The sequence below is a fragment of the Physeter macrocephalus genome, chromosome 9 (assembly GCF_002837175.3).
Source record: "Physeter macrocephalus isolate SW-GA chromosome 9, ASM283717v5, whole genome shotgun sequence".
Lineage (NCBI taxonomy): Eukaryota > Metazoa > Chordata > Mammalia > Artiodactyla > Physeteridae > Physeter > Physeter macrocephalus.
This window is the reverse complement of record NC_041222.1, coordinates 28,811,693-28,826,623: the sequence shown is the minus strand read 5'-3', so window position 1 is coordinate 28,826,623 and position 14,931 is coordinate 28,811,693. Positions and strand designations below refer to the sequence as shown.

Below are 14,931 nucleotides of genomic sequence, written 5' to 3'. Positions count from 1 at the left end.
AAAACACATATTTTAAATTTAAAGAATAATAAAGCAATTGCCACCTAATTTAAGGAGTAGAACATTGCCACATTGCCAGCACCTTGAAATCTTCCTGGGTATTCCTTCCCACTCCCAGCCCTCTCTCTCTCTCTCCTCCCAGAGATAATCACACTCCTTACTTTTGTTATAATCATTTCCTTGCTTTTCTTGAATTTTATCACCTATGGATGCATCTTTAAACAATGTAGTTTAGGTTTGAACTCTAAAAATCAAATCACTTGTAGGTGTTCTTTTTGACTTGTTTCTTCATTCAATATTATGTTTGCGAGTTTCAGTCCTATTTATAAGTGTAGCCAAATTCATTAGTTTGTATTGCTATATTATATGACCATAGCACAGCTTATTTATACGTTCTATTTTGATGGATAATTGGGTTGCTTCCCAACTGAATGCTGCTATAAATATTTTATACTTTTCTCCTGGTACACATATGTCTTCCCAATTGTCCTAGTTGTGTTTATAGCCCATCCTTTCTCCACCAGTCTGCAGTACCATCTCTGTCATATATCAAGTCTCCCAACATAAATGGACCTGCTCTGGGATCTCTATTCTTTTCCATTGGTTCGTCTATTCCTGTGTCAATGCTACACTACCCTAATAAATATTGCTTTATTGTATGTTTTGATTTCTTATAGGGTAAACCCCTTTATTCCCCCCCTCCAGTACTTCTAATACCTCATGCCTGTTCTTGGTCTTTTGTTATTTCATATAAATTATTGAACCAGCTTCTTAAATTCTGGGGATTAAAAATTGGGGATTACACTGAATATATAGAGATCAATTTTGGAAGAATTAACATCTCTATAATACTGAATTTTCCTACCCATGAATGAGAAGTATTTCTCTCTTTAATATCATTCAAAACATTTTATAATTTATAATTGTATGCATAAAAGTCTTGGAGCTGTTTTACTAGATTTACCCCTGTATGGTGGTATTTATATCTTAATATATAAATATCTATATTTATATTTCTTGCTATCTTTAAAAATATTTCATAATCTGCTGCTGGAATATAGAAATGCAATTGGTTTTTTTTAACGTTGATTTTGTCTAGGAATCTTGCTAAACTCTCTTTTAAATACTTATATCTCTAAATTATTTTAGATTTCCTATATACTAGGTAATAATAATATCTGTGAATGATGACAATTTCTTTTTCTTCCTTCAAAAATGTTAGACTTGTAGTCTTTTTTTCTTGTCCTGCCTCACTGGCTGGGGCTTCCAGTTCAGTGCTGAAAGTTTTTATCATGAATGAGTGTTGTTTTTTCAAAAGCTTCTTCTGTTTCACTTGATATAATCATGTGATTTTTCTCCTATTCAGCCTGTCAGTATGGTAGATGCATTGACTGATCTTTGAATATTGAACCAGCCTTGTATTCCTGGAAGGACGGGATCCTCCTTACTGCTGGGTGGGGAGTGGGAATTTCAGCTCCCTACTAGGGCTCTGCTGATTCCCTTCTGCCTGGCAGAGGCAGGAGTGCCTAGTACTACTCCCACGACCTCCACTGACACTGTGGGAAGGGGTGGCCTCATTAGCACAGGCACAAGCCCTGACCCTCCTTTAGGCCCCCTCTGATACCACCCAAGTGGGAAGGAGAAAGAGCTTCCCACGTGGTCTCCACTGACACTGTGGGTTGGGGTGGGGACTTGTTACTGCCCAGCAGATATAAACATCCCACCTCCCTATCCAGCCTCCTCTGATACCACATTGACAGGGTAGTGGTTGGGTTGCCTTGTCATAGCCTGGTAAGAATGGAAGTCTAGGCTGTCTGCTCAGCCTTTGCTGGTGCGGTGAGGGTGTTTGTTTGTTTTTTTTTTCTTTAGGTATCTGGCTGGAGTAGAGTGGTTATCGTCAAGACATTGAATTTTTTAAAATTAATTAATTAATTAATTTTTGGCTGTGTTAGGTCTTCGTTGCTGCTCATGGGCTTTCTCTAGTTGTGGTGAGTGGCGAGCAGGGGCTACTCTTCATTGCGGTGCATGGGCTCTAGGCGCGAGGGCTTCGGTAGTTGTGGTGCATGGGCTCAGTAGTTGTGGTGCACGGGCTTAGTTGCTCTGAGGCATGTGGGATCTTCCCGGACCAGGGCTCGAACCCGTGTCCCCTGCATTGGCAGGCGGATTCTTAACCACTGAGCCACCAGGGAAGTCCCAGGACATGGAGTTTTATCAAACACTTTCTACATCTATTGAGATGATCATTTGGTTTTTCTTCTTTAATTTATTAATGTGGTAAATTTTTACTGTTCACCCTATCCATGCTTTTTTGGGATGAATGAAACTTTCTCACAGTGTATTATCTTCTAAATGTATTGCTGTATTTGTTTTATTGATTTTTTGTAATTTAGCATTTTGGCATCAATGTTCAGGGAGAGTGCAGGCCTGAAAAGGGTTTATTCCTTCTGTTTTATTTGAAAAAGAGCCTGGAATTTGACCAAGACTAGTGTGCAGTTTTTTGTATCTCAATTGGGAATTATCTACCATGTAATATAAATATAGGATTGCAATTGGAGTATGCAGTGGTCAGCAAGAGAGGGTGACTATGTAAAGATGCTTTTACTTTGGGCTTTGTAATTGTCAGGACTTTGTAAGTTTCTAGATAGAAAACTTACTCCAACCAGCATAATCCCAATACAAACTTTAATGCTCATACAACTGAGAAGTTCAAGGGTGGATTCAGTCTCAGGCACAGCTGGAATTAGGGACTCACCATGTCATTAGGACTCTCTGTCCCTTCATCTGGTTCTTATCTCTACTTGTCTTTTCCTGGCTTCATTTTTAGCAGACTTTCTCACGTGCTAGGGAAGAGAGCTGTCAGCAGCCTGATCCACATTTTTCTATTTGAGTGTCCAGATGAGAACTGAGCCCTGGCCAACACCTTAGACTGCAGCCCTGCAGAGAACTTGCTTGAATTCCTAACTCACAGAAATGGCAGGATTATAAATGTGTATTGTCTGAAGCTACTAAGTGGTGATCTGCTATGCAGCATGGAAAGCTAATACAGGACCCCTTTCTTCTTGCTCCAGTTGAAATATGCTGGGGAATGGTTCTGATTAGTTTGACCTAGGTCACATGCTTTCCCTTAGACCGATTGCTGTGGCCAAGCGTTGGTGTAGTACAATTGGCAGCCCCACTAGAATCACATCATAAGAGTGAGAGGGCAGTTTCCTCCCCAAACAATAGATGCACAGTGAAGATGTACTCTGTGATGGCATCCTTAGGAACTCCAACAATACTGTGACTTACATGTGCTTCTAGCAGAGGTCGTAAATTGTAACCCATAGCCAAAAATGGCTGAGGAACAAATTTTGTTTGGTCTTCATAATACTCATACTGTTGAAGAACTATGGGAAGCACTCAACTCTGCAAACACCAGAGATAAATGTGGAGCCTGCAGCAAAGGGAGCAGCTCTTTGCATTCCCTCTCCACCCCCTTCCTGCATTCCTGCCTGGCAGCAGTTGGCTGGAGCTGAGGAGGGAGAGGCAGTTAGCTCCTGCTTTCCCACCTGGTCCTTCCACCAGGACCTGGTCCTGGTCCTTTCCCACCTGGTCGTGTCCACAGGGGACACGTTCCCTGTCCGGCATCTGAAATGCTCTGATTCCTTAAATGCAGTTTGGGTGATTACATTCTAGACACATTGTCTGTGATCATCTGTGATGTTTGATTAGGTCATATTTTGTGATAACCTTCATTAGATACTATACTCTCTTGAAGATTTTAGGGATCATCCTAAATTGAGAGAAATGGTCACCAGTAGTAATCAGGTAGAAATTAATTTGCACGTACACAGAGCTCTGAAAGACTCCATTTGTCAGTGGTCTGGTTTAAACTCTTTGGTTATCTTCAAAACAAGGGCTGGAGTAAAGACTGGTTTTCTTTGCTTCTGAGAACCTTTGATGAGTGAGCCTTTGTGTTTGCCTCCAAGCCCGGGGCTTGGACCTTTTCCCAACAAATAGGATGGACCTGCTCTCGGGATGGGAAAATGGATGGAGCATGGGTCATCCCAACCTGTTAGAATGGGGGAAAAAGGCTTTGAATGAGGGCACTTGGAGGATACTCTAGTCTGCCCAGAAGTTTACATTCAGGGCTTTTCCTCCCTCCAAAATGAAAACATCTTTTTAAAATATCTTTTGTTAATGCATGACCATTGTAAATATATGATGTACTCAAACTTCTTTATGTATTTTCCCTAGGTATTTTAAAGTTGTGACTGGTGTGAATTATATACAGCCCCCCTACTGTACTTTCTTACTAGTTGTAGTAGTTTTGCACTTGATTAAACTTTTTTCCTCAGTAAACAACATCTGTTTACTTACTGAATAGTTTTCTTCTTTTCTATATTTTGTTCCTTATTTATTTTTCTGATCTGGTTTAATTAGCTACAATGATGCAGACTTCGAGAGCAGAGGTCCTAATCCATTGTAGGCATGTCACTGGTATTCTGCCATCAAGTATGCTGTTTGCTGTTGTTCTGATACTTTCTATTCATGTCAAGGATGGTTTCTTCTATTCAAGTCCACTACTTTAAAAAGTCAGAAATAGATGCTAGATTTTACCAAATGACTTCTCAACATTTGTGGATGGGATTACTTTTTCTTCTTTAATCTGTTAACAAAATGGTTGCAGTAATTGATCTTCTGATGTTCCTAATGTTAGAAACCTTGAAATTCCTAAAAAAAAAAAACCCACTGGGTAATGTGTATTATTTGTTTACTGTACAATGATTTAAATCTACTCAGGTTCAATAAATGAGTTTTTTCATTTGATGAACTTCTTTGTTCTTTCATAATCCTCTGATTCTTTCAAAGAAAGAATTCTAATACTTGTGTACTGGTATTTACTCGTAAATTTTCAACAAGCATATTAAGACTTTTGTTGCATTTCAGTATCAGTGCAGTGGATTGTATTTATAAGAACCTCTTCCCACCATATCCTTTGTAAGATGAGGCCTTTAGTGGCCTTTGCTTCTCTTTCTCCATTTCCCAGCTTGATGAAGTCATCTAGAATTGTAACTGGAGCTCCATCATAGCTTTGTTGTCACTGTTTACCTCGACATGATTGCTTATAATTCCTTCATATATTCGTCTTTGCAAATTTGGTATAAGAATTGGCTAGACTTCATTGGTCTTATGCATTTCATCATTCTCCACTGTCTCTTCTATGGCATATCCATCACATCCTTTCATTTATTGATTTTTAACTGTTTGTTGGGAGGATGTTCTAAATAAAATTTTTTTCAGGAAAGGATTGCAGGGATATGTGCTTTCTGTGTTTACACATGACAGCAAGTGTCTTTTTAACCCTCGTATCTGTGCAATGATGAGGGTATGTAAAACTCGGGACTCACAGCCCATTTCCCTCAGAACTTAATAAACCTTGTTCCACTGATGTCTACATTTAGGGCTGCAGAACAGGTGGCCAATGGCCGTCAGATTCTCATTCCTTCTTAGGAAATACGCTTTTCTTCTGTGTAAAAGTCTACAGAACTATTTTGGTATATATAGGAATCAAAACTTATCCTTGAATAGTTATCCTAGTTAGGTGTGTCTTTTGCTACAATTCTTACCTGGTGATTGATGAACATTTTATGAACAAAATATCTAAAACTTCTATTCAGTGAAATGTGTTTTTTTCTCTTTAGTTATTATTTGTCTTTTGCCTGCTCTGTTTTCTCTTCATGTTTTCCATGATGGATCCCCCTGGTCTATCTCCCGTGCCTCTCATCTTTTCTCAAATAGCTTAAATCTCTTTGTTTTTCTCTCTGAAGTTTAGGAGAGGAATTTAAGTTATTTTTAATTTTAAAGTTCATTTTAAAAAATTGTGCTATCTACTTTTAAATACTTTCTACTGAATTTTATTTGATCTAGTAAGTGGAATCTTTCCCCTAAGAAAAAGTCCTTATTTCCCAGTTATCTTTTCTCCTAGCTTCTTTTTTTATAGACTTCTCTTGTTTTATTGATTCACTACCCTCTTGAATTCTGCTGAGAAAACCACTGAGAATTTTCTTTAATTCTTTCACCATCTTCCTGCAATAACTCTTTTTCAACAAAGGCTGATTGTTTCGATTGTTAGTTTCCTCTCTGTTGGATTAAAAATTGATATCAACTGTCAGAGGTTTTCTATTCTGCTCATTCTTTAACTAGACTTCTAGATTAATTACTCTAGGGAGCTGCCTTGGAATTCCTCACCAGTCATGTAGGTGATTCTTAGGTGTCTCCTCCTCCCTCTGAGCATCGCCTCCTCTCCCTCTGACTACCGTGTGGCTTTGGGGTTTCTTAGGTAGAAAAGCAAGTGATGGTCACCCCTTGGCTGCACACTTGGTCAAGCCAGGTCAGGTGGTTAATAGAATTCATTTGATTCTCCTCGATACCTCTCAGTTTCGACATTACTCTGATGACCCTTGGAGGCCAAGGATATCTAGGGAAAGAACCCAGGGATGAATAACATTTTCAAAAAAGGGAAAAGAAAAAAGGCCTGAACCTTTGACCTTTGCATCAGTTTCGCCACACCTTACTCTCCTCTCTGCTCCAAAGATGTAAGTGATTTTCTGGTGGGGGACTTGGTTAAGGACAAGAGAAAGAGGTTAATTTTGAAGACACAGGAAGAGAATGATTCAAGAAACTGTTTTAAGAATTTAAATGACAATAAGGAGAAAGAGGCAATGAGAATAAGGGTAAAAATATTACTGTTATTTAATAATGGAATAGGAAGAGTTGACATAGGTGACATAAAAATAAGAACCCTTTCAAATATGTTCAAAGGGTGAGCCAAGGAGTAATTGAATTATGGTCCTACAGACTAGAGCTTTTCATGGGTTAAACGATAAATCTTGAAGAGTTACTTTTCCTTGACATCAATTTGTTTAGTATGCATCACAGATATAGAGAACTGTAAGGTTGATCAACAGGAATATACTTTTGTAGAATCGCCTATAGAATGAGGGGAAAATTCACATTAAATGCTTTCTGTTCACACAAAGCTCTTGGGTGTAATGAGATTCCGTGTAATTAGATTTACCTACATAAACTTGCATGAAGTTAACCTTTCATCTTATCCTCTGAGACCCTCAGGTGAGAGAAACCAGGGAACAGGAACCGTCAGGACCCCTCCAGCATCACTGGGTGAAGCGTTTCCGAGTTAACAGGTTCCTCACAGCGGCTTTCACCTCCTTATTCCTCAGGCCGTAGATGATGGAGTTGAGCATGGGGGTCACCTCCCCATAGAAGAGGAAGGTGAGCTTGTCTGCAAGGTCCTGTTTGTCTGCCTCCAGGGGGTCCTTGGATTTAGGCTTCCCATACATGAAGAGGATGGTCCTGTAGAAGATGACCACAACTGTGAGGTGGGCAGAGCAGGTGGAGAAGGCCTTTTTCCTCCCCTCTGCTGAGGGCATCCTTAGGATGGTGGTGAGGATGAACACGTAGGAGAAAAAGATGAACAGAACTGGGACCCCCAGGAAGATCACATTGGCCACAACCATGCTGATCACATTGATGGAGATGTCAGCACAGGCCAACTTCAGGACAGCCAGGATCCCACAGGTGAAGCGGTTGATGACATTGTCCCCACAGAAGGGTAGTTGCATTGCTAGTGATGTCTGCATCATGACAGTGGTGCTTCCAGCTGCCCAAGAGCTGGCAGCCATGGGCACATAGGCAGCCTCGCTCATGACCTCAGGGTACCTCAGGGGGTTGCAGATGGCCATATGGCGATCAAATGCCATCATGCCCAGAGGCACACACTCCATGGCCCCCATGGCAAAGGAGAGGAACATCTGCACAGCACAGGCTGAGAAGGGGATGATTTTCCTGGGGGTCAGGAAGTTGTCAAGAATGAGGGGGACTGAGGAGGTTGTGTCGCAGATGTCCAGGAAGGAGAGGTTCCTCAGGAAGAAGTACACGGGCTTGTGTAGGCGGGAGTCAAGGATGGTCACCAGGACGAGGACCCCGTTGCCCAGCAGGGTCACCAGGTACATGAGGTCACCAGGATGAGGACCCCGTTGCCCAGCAGGGTCACCAGGTACATGAGCAGCATGAGCACAAAGAACGTTTTCTCCAGCCTCGGGTGGGCTGAGAGGCCCAGGAGAATGAACCCCACCAGGGGGGGAGGTCCATTTAGACCTGTCCATGATGCCTCTGCTCTGTCACCTGTAGGAACTCAAAAAGCCAACTTCATGATTCTCTGATGACTAAAGTAGCCAGAAAATCAGTGAGGAAACTTGTATCACCAGGTACATGAGCAGCATGAGCACAAAGAACGTTTTCTCCAGCCTTGGGTGGGCTGAGAGGCCCAGGAGAATGAACCCCACCAGGGGGGGAGGTCCATTTAGACCTGTCCATGATGCCTCTGCTCTGTCACCTGTAGGAACTCAAAAAGCCAACTTCATGATTCTCTGATGACTAAAGTAGCCAGAAAATCAGTGAGGAAACTTGTCCTGCTGAGCAGCTAGACAACAGCTCTAGCAATCTGGTGGGTTCTTTGTGTTGTTCTAAGTAAAATAGAGAGAAATTGATGAAAATCTACTTTGTGATATTTGGCTCCCTATAGAGGTGTTTGACATGTCACCAGATTGGATTGAATTTTTCTAATCATAATCAAGATTGATATCACACATTTACTTCAAGTTATAGCATGTGTGGCCAATTCATTTTAATCAATTTTGTGAGAATCGTTAACATTGCCTTTGTGTGATTTCCCCTGCTTTGGGGTATAGGACTGGTAGAAATAACTGATCTTCTTCATCCTCAATTCCTGACCATTCCTCTCCAAGCACTATTCGATATTACCTTCCTCTTCTTTCATAGTTCTCACTCTTACAATCCCCAGGCCCCTGGGATATTCATTCCTTTTATTCCTTCACTCACCTGCCAAACTCCGTGGAAGAATTTTCCCAAAGAGCTGGCCTTTGCCAACTACTCAATGCCTGGGAATCATTAAGTCCCTTTTCCTCTTTGGACATCTGGCTCCCTAATACTCACTCTGGAATGGATTATTTTTAAAGGTTTTTCATCCCAGGGACTAAGTGATCTCACAAATTTCTTGTTCTTGGACTTTCTGTCACACCACTAAGATGTCCTTTTCCTTCAAGATCCCCACATGCCACTTAGTCACAAGGAATGAAGCCAGGAATGGGGCTGGGCCCTCAAAAGTTTATATATATATACATATATATTTTTTTAAAGTGTTCTCTTACCTTTTTTATAAATAGATCGATAAAGAAAATCACTTTTCTTCAGTCTGGGAATAGTCCAGAGGCCTAAAATAGCCAATCTGCTCTGAAAGTAGCAGCCAGAGGAGTTAGCACCTGAAATCAATGAAAGCTAAGTTTTCTTGTCTTTGTTCTGTGTTTCAGAAAAATCCACAAAGGACCATACATTGCATTTATGAAGCCATTTAAATCCCACCCTGCTGTTGGGATTACTCTAGTCCCTGAAGTGATTTAAAGTTTAGAAATTGAAGTGACAAAATTTAGAAACTTTATACATCTGAGATTATGTCCCCAAGATCCAATTATTCTGAAGTCCCTCCAGAAATACTTTCTTCCCACTCCCTCCCTTTGTATCCATCCTGCTGAGCTACTGGAAAGCGTTAGAGGAGAAGGGTCATTCTGGTCCTGCCAGAATTAACATGAACCCCCAATCAATTAGAACTCTCAGCAGAGCCCACAATAGATCTGGGAGAATGTGAAACCCACTGCACAGGACAAATCCTTGTAGCACCCCTGGCATTTCAAATTCAGGATCTCAGGGCTGGAAAGAAGCAAGTGACCTAGAAGTTTCCCTCTTGTCTGTGTCCCACTAAATGGATTCTGAGTGCCTACCATAAGCCAGGCTTTCACAGGGTTTTGCTAGAGTCATAAATGAATCTGGCCCTGGCTTCTGCCATGAGAGTTTCACAGGTACCACAGCTGTGAGCTGCTGTAAAAGGTCAGTTGTAAAAAAGGTCAGTTGATCACAGAAGTGATGTCCTTTTGCTTGAAGTCTTTCTTAGGTGCATGTGTTTTATCCTCTCCAGAGAATAAATTTTATGTTGGGGTAGGTAAGGGACAGTCGACCAATGTCACGGAATGAGGGAGGGGGTATAGGAACTCTGTTTCTTATATGTTTTTTTGCCTAATCCTCCTTATTTTAGCAGCACCCCCCTTCATCCCTGGTCCCAGAGGGACCTGGTACAGCGAGTCCTCTGTGCTATAGGTCTGGTTGTGTCTCAGCTCTCCTAGTTTCTGGCTTAGAATTTGACTCTATCAGATCTGCTGTGGAAATGGCCACTAGTCCATTCACTTTCCAGCCTTCAAAATGTTATCACTGTGATGTCTCCCTTCTTCTCCTTAACCTTGTTGATTTTGTCATTAAAAACAAAAATTAAACAAAACAAAATCATATTACTGTAGTTTTTGTGGGTTTCAGGAAGGAGCAAAATCAGATGCATGTGTTCAGTCCTTCTTTATGCCTCAGTCCTGATTCCTTGCAGTTTCTAACACCCTCTATTATTTTCTTATTTATATTAGTCATTGTTTCTTGTCTGTTTCTCTCCTGATAGACTGTAAATAAGTTTCACAGAGACAGAGTTTGTTTTTTTTTTCCTGCATTGTTCGCAGATGTATCCTATGTATAAAAACTGTACCTGGCTCACAGTAGGCACTCAATGAATAGTTGCTGAATGAATTAAGTAAATTTGTGACCTACCCTTGTTTTCTTCTTTGCCCCATGTTAGCTCTTCTTTTTTATATTTTATTTTATCTCTATCCCATCTTTTTAATTTCTGTTTTTTAAGTAAATTTTTTTATTTTTATTTATTTATTATTTTTGGCTGTGTTGGGTCTTCATTGCTGCACGCAGGCTTTCTCTAGTTGCGGCGAGCAGGGGCTACTCTTTGTTGTGGTGCGCGGGCTTCTCTTGTTGTGGGGTACGGGCTCTAGGCATGCAGGCTTCAGTAGTTGTGGCACGTGGGCTCAATAGTTGTGGCTTGCGGGCTCTAGAGCGCAGGCTCAGTAGTTGTGGCGCACAGGCTTAGTTGCTCCGCGGCATGCGGGATCTTCGCGGCACATGGGATCTTCCCGGACCAGGGTTCAAACCAGTGTCCCCTGCTTTGGCAGGCAGATTCTTAACTACTGCGCCACCAGGGAAGCCCTTTAATTTCTATTTTTATAAACATATTATAATATACATAACATATTTGTACATAACATCTATACATTTATAAATGAATAAACAAACATACAGTGTAAATTGTAAAAAAACATGACTTTAAAACCTAAGAGACCATTGACCCTAGATACCTAGCTTCTGGCTGCGGCTACATCCTTCTAAATAGTCAGCAAACCTCTGTTAAACGCTGGAAACCTCTATCTTGAACAGAGCAGCACTGCAGAATTCAGGGCTTTTGGCCTCATTCAGAGGAGATCTTCCAACTTCCTTCTTGTCTGCACCAAACACCTTTTTTTGCCAGATGCCACTCGTGGTGAACAGGGGCAGGTGACTGCCCTCACCAAGATTCTGGAAAGTCACCCCTGAGCTGTAAGATGCCTTAAGTGTATGGTTTGGAGTCTTTCTTTCCCCCTTTGGGTTTCTCCCTGAACTCTTCCCCAGCCCGTCACCCCCCACCCCCTGGTACTCTACTCATGAGTTCGGGTCTCCTGTGGAAAGCTCAGGGATAAATGGAAGAGAAGGGCCCACATTGTTGCCTCAGCTGTTATAACTGGCCCCAGTTACTGCTGCCAGGAACATGGGAATCAAGATATATATCACAGGGACAACTTGACTCACTTCTGCTCTTTACAAGAGCTGTGCCCATGTTAGCTCTTGACATAACTTTAAGGCCTCTCCATACTTTTCTGGAATGAGGAGATAGTACATGGGGGAAGAAGTCAATGAGGTTAAGTAAAAGTTCTGTAGATCTTAATTTGAATTGTACATATGTATTTTCTTTCCACGCTAGAAACTATGAGAAACTCAGTAGCACCCATAGCACCCAGATTGTGGTTTTTAAATACCAGAAGGAAACAAAAGCTCCTTAGAGAAAATGGTTGTTTCCAGGTCTGGAGAGGAACTGTACATGTTGATCCTGGAACATCTAGATAGAACCAGAAAGCAAAGAAGCCATCAAAGATACTAGGATCCTGTCAAAAGATCTCAGGAGCCGTGAGCTCATCACTACACTGAAACAAAAACCTCTCAAGTATCTAGATGTAATCACCAATTTATAGGAAACACAGGGACAGATACTACAGGACTGTAATCAGCAAAATGCAAACTATGGTAATATGGTACTATGATTTATAAGAAATACATATTTGTTCATTCAGATGTCCAAAATATTTTTATCATATATATTTGGTCTTCGTCCACAGTTCTTGGCTCACAGCTGTCAAACGTGTCACAGCTCTTAAAATCCTTGGAATTTCCTGAGTGATAAGAGCAGTGGGAGCAACTTTCATCATAGTATTTGGTCTTTTATCCTCAGTTCCTGAAAAACACTTTAGAGCCATAAGGTGAAGTGGGTGTCTTGTTATTCATAACAAGCCCATTTCAGCCACAACCAGGTTTATGTTAACTAGGTGACTTTTGGAAAGCACCTAAGATTGGAGTCAGTTGCCAGGGAACCAACCCTGAATAGAGAGTTGGAACTTTCAGTCTCACCCCCTGATTTCCAGGAAGGGGAGAAGGGCTGGAGGTCGAATTAGTCACTGGTGGCCAGTGATTTAATCAATTGTGCCTTTGTAGTGCTGTCTCCATAAAAACCCTAAAGGACATGGTTGGGAGAGCTTCTGGGTTGGTGAACATGTGGAGATGTGGAGGAGTGGTGTGTTCTGGGAGGGCATGGAAGCTCCACGCCCTTTACCCATCCCTTGCTCTATGCACTCTCCATCTGGCTGTCCCTGAATTATATCCTCTTATAATAAACCAGTGATTTAGTAAGTAAAAGGTTTCTCTGAGGTCTGTGAACCTATCTAGTAAATTAATCAAACCCAGGTTGGGGGTCGTTGGAATCTCTAATCTACAGCTGGTCAATCAGAAGCACAAGTGACAACCTGGACTTGTAACTAATGTCTGAGTAGGGGAGGGGTGAGGGGAGAGAGCAGTCTTGCAGGACGGAGCCCTTAACCTGTGGAATCTGATGCTATCTCCTGGTAGATAGTGTCAGAATTGAGTTAAATTGTAGGACACTCAGCTGGTGTCTGGGCATTGCTTGGTGGGAAGTGAGGAATCCCCACTCTACACCCACACATTGAAATTGGTACCAGAACTCTTAGGTAAACTCTACAGTTTCCCATAGTGGGAAACTATTCCTTCCCCAAAAATGTAAATTTAAAAAGAAGGGGGGCTTCCCTGGTGGCGCAGTGGTTGGGAGTCTGCCTGCCGATGCGGGGGACACGGGTTCGTGCCCTGGTCCGGGAGGATCCTGTGTGTCGCAGAGCGGCTGGGCCCGTGAGCCATGGCCGCTGAGCTTACACGTCCGGAGCCTGTGCTCCGCAATGGGAGAGGCACAACAGTGAGAGGCCCGTGTACGGCAAAAATAATAATAATAATAATAATAAATTAATTAATTAAATAAAATATAAAAAAATAAATAAAAAATAAAAAGGGGAAAAAAGACTAATTATAATATATAGTCTTATTTATATTCTAGTTCAAATAAACTGAGATCAAGCATATATAAGACATTTGGGGAAATATAAATGCTGGATAATTGATGATATCGATGAATTACTCTTGAGTTTTCGGTATAATAACAGTGTTGTCGAATCTAAGTTCGTGTGCCTGACACACAGTGAGGCCAAACAAACTGAACCGTTGGAGTTCGGAGCAGAGAAAGGTATATTAGTTGAGGAGGTGCCAACCTGGAAGATGGGAGACCTAGATTCGTCTCAGCTCCATCTTGCTGGCTGGCCAGGGTGCAAGGTTGCAGACTTCCTGGCACCATCTCGTCGCTCAATGTGTCACTGGTAATTGTGATTGATCTATGTGTTCCTGCAAAGCAAACTAGTAAATCATGGTCTTGTGATCACTTCTTTCTAGGAGAGAGCAAAAACAATGGTTGAGGCATTTTATTATGTACTTAGAGCCTTCATGATGGTTCAGAAGTTTCAGTTCTTTTTTTTTTTTTTTTTTTTTTTTTTTTTTGCGGTACGCGGGCCTCTCACTGTTGTGGCCTCTCCCGTTGCGGAGCACAGGCTCCAGACGCGCAGGCTCAGCGGCCATGGCTCACGGGCCCAGCCGCTCCGCAGCATGTGGGATCCTCCTGGACCGGGGCACGAACCCGTGTCCCCTGCATCGGCAGGAGGACTCTCAACCACTGCGCCACCAGGGAAGCCCCGAGAAGTTTCAGTTCTTGACTGACCCTCCTGGTGTCATCAATTTTAAGTCCGCTTGGGGCTAGCTGGTTGCAGCCACAGGACATTATCTCAAAAGTTTGGGGTCATAAATCAGGGCATAAGGTTAAGCTAACAATCACGGAAAAGATTATGTTGGGCTTGCTTTTCCTTGTTTCTGCCTTCGCTCACGTCTCTAGTTAGTAACTGTTTGAATCTGCTCTTCGGAACTCAGGGAAGGTCTATGAGGCTAAAGCCTTTTAAAATTTATTTTTTTAATTTATTATTTGGCTGCGTTGGGTGTTCGTTGCTGTGCGCGGGCTTTCTCTAGTCGCGCCGAGCGGGGGCTGCTCTTTGTTGTGGTGCGTGGGCTTATTGCGGTGGCTTCTCTTGCTGTGGAGCACGGGCTCTAGGCGTGTGGGCTTCAGTGGTTGTGGCACACGGGCTCAGTAGCTGTGGCTCGCGGGCTCTAGAGCGCAGGCTCAGTAGTTGTGGTGCACGGACTTAGTTGCTCTGCGGTGTGTGGGGTCTTCCAGGACCAGGGATCGAACCCGTGTCCCCTGCATTGGCAAGTGGATTC

General features: G+C 42.2%; 1 protein-coding gene and 1 pseudogene across 1 annotated transcript in view; one reads left to right on the top strand and one right to left on the bottom strand.

The window, feature by feature from the left end:
* The window catches only part of SPAAR (small regulatory polypeptide of amino acid response), a 102,464-nt gene that overhangs the window by 43,646 nt on the left and 43,887 nt on the right, over positions 1-14,931 (top strand). The window lies entirely within an intron of this gene.
* Positions 7,158-8,379, bottom strand: LOC102981353 (olfactory receptor 13C7-like; annotated as a pseudogene).